The sequence below is a fragment of the Dipodomys ordii genome, unplaced genomic scaffold (assembly GCF_000151885.1).
Source record: "Dipodomys ordii isolate 6190 unplaced genomic scaffold, Dord_2.0 Scaffold188, whole genome shotgun sequence".
Classification (NCBI taxonomy): Eukaryota; Metazoa; Chordata; class Mammalia; order Rodentia; family Heteromyidae; genus Dipodomys; species Dipodomys ordii.
This window is the reverse complement of record NW_012267404.1, coordinates 1,557,771-1,560,079: the sequence shown is the minus strand read 5'-3', so window position 1 is coordinate 1,560,079 and position 2,309 is coordinate 1,557,771. Positions and strand designations below refer to the sequence as shown.

At 41.9% G+C, this 2,309-nt stretch overlaps 1 protein-coding gene across 1 annotated transcript in view; it reads right to left on the bottom strand.

The window, feature by feature from the left end:
- Exoc6 (exocyst complex component 6) overlaps positions 1-2,309 on the bottom strand; it is a 94,893-nt gene that overhangs the window by 56,493 nt on the left and 36,091 nt on the right. The gene's annotated exons all lie outside the window — the stretch shown is intronic.

Below are 2,309 nucleotides of genomic sequence, written 5' to 3'. Positions count from 1 at the left end.
AGCCTTGAGCTGAAGAGCTGAGGGACAGCGCCCAGGCCCAGAGTTCAGGCCCCACGACCAGACCCCCTCCCCCAAAAAAAGGCTGAGATCTGAGGATTGTGGTTCAAAGCCAGCCCAAGAAGGATAGCCCATGAAACTCATCTCCAATTAACCACCAAAAAGCTATAAGTGGAGCTGTGCTCAAGTGGCAGAGCACTAGGCTTGAGAAAAAAAAAACAGAAAAAAAGAAAAGCTCAGGGACAGTACCTAGGCCCTGAGTTCAAGCCCCTCAACCAGCACGGAAGAAAGAAAGAAATAGGGAGGGAGGGGAGGGGAGGGAGAGAAGGGAGGAGGAAGGAAGGGAGGGAGGGAAGGGAGGAAGGAAGAAAGGAAGAAGAGGGGGAGGGAGGGAGGGAAGAAATAAAAAGAAAGAGGGAGAGGGACAGGGAAGAAGGGAAGGAGAGAGGGAGGGAAGGAAAGGAAGGAAAGAAAGGAAGGAAGGCAGGGCACTCATACCTGTATCCTGGCTACTACTGAGGCTGAGATCTGAAGATCACAGTCCTACACCAGCCAGGACAGGAAAAGTCTTGGAGACTCTAATCTCTAATTAACTACCAAAAAAAAAAAAAAAAAAGCCAAAGTAGAGCTGTGGTTCAAGTGGTAGAATGCTAGACTTGAGCAAAAGAAGCTCAGGGACAGCGCCTAGACCCTAAGTTCTTGCCACACACTCACCCCTCCCCCGCAAACAAAGACAAAAATAAATATTTAAGGATTATTTCAAGGTTTATATATTTTTAGGATTTTCTTTTTTCTTTTTTTGGGTCCGGTCCTGGTGCCTGAATTCTTGGCCTGGGCGTTGTCCCTCAGCTCTTCAGCTCAAGGCTAGTGCTCTACCACTTGAGCCACAGCGCCACTTCCGGCTTTTTTCTTTTTATTTATGTGGTGCTGAGGAATTGAACCCAAGGCCTCATGCATGCAAGGTAAGCACTCTACCACTGAGCCACCTTCCCAGCCCCTATATATTTTTAGGATTTTCTAAAATAAAACAAAATAGAATTATTTTATAATATCTCAGCACCAATTGAAAAACAAAAGAAGAGGCTACCCAGATATAGGCCAAAATGGTACAGCCAAGACATTGTAAAATAAAAAATTTGTCACAGGGAATCAACTATGAATGACTGTTACTAAAAAAAAAAATAAGATCAATTTATTTCTAAATTTGTTAGAACAATTAGGCTCAACTACCTATGGTTACAAGTATAATCTCTCTCTATATATATGTATATATATATCCTATTTGTCAATTACATAATCTAGGATAATTTCATGGTCCATTTCAATATGATTGACATAAACTCAATCTGCAAATGGGAGACTAAGAATCACATAGATGTAATGACAATCCCAAAGAAAAATTGATCCAGTAACAGCAAAAGAAAGGAAGAAATCTCATTACCTCTTCTTCATTCTCATCCTCTTCTTCAAGCACATGTTTCAATACAATTTCATTTGCTTCTTCAGGAATTTTATCATGATTTATATACATATTCTTTCCAAATTTCACATTAATTTGTTTCTGCAGAGTAACACTGAAGGTTTTCTGCTGTTGTGCCTATTTTAGAGATAACAAACTTCATATTATTTCAAAATTTGTTCTAGTTAATATTAATCTAATTTCCTTTTTGTTTTGTTTCATAAGACAGGACTCTTGCTATGTATCCCAAAATAGCCTGACACCCACCATGTAGCAGAGGCTAGCCTCAAACTCAAGATCCTCTAACTTTAGGGTCCTATGTGCTAGGATTACAGATATGTACCAGTACACAGATGTGTATAAAAAAATGCACTCATACTAATGTGGGGTTTTTGTGTGTATGTGCTAGTCCTGGGGCTTGAACTCAGGGCCTAGGCACTGTTCCTGAGCTTTTTTGGCTCAAGGCTAGCACTCCACCACTTGAGCCACAGTACCACTTCCAGGCTTTTCTGAGTAATGAATTGCAGATAAGAACCTGATGGACTTTGCTGCATATGCTAGTTTCAAACCACAATCCTCAGACCTCAGCCTCCTGAGAAGCTAGGATTACAGGTATATGCCACCAGTACCCAGCTAATATTTTCTTATTTTTATTTTTTATTTATTTATTTTTGCAAGTCATGGGGCCTGAACTCTGGGCCTGGGCACTGTCCCTCAGCTCTTCAGCTCAAGGCTAGCGCTCTACCACTGGAGCCACAGCGCCACTTCCAGCTTTTTCTGCTTATGTGGTGCTGAGGAATCGAACCCAGGGCCTCATGCATGCAAGGCAAGCACTCTACCACTGAGCCACCTT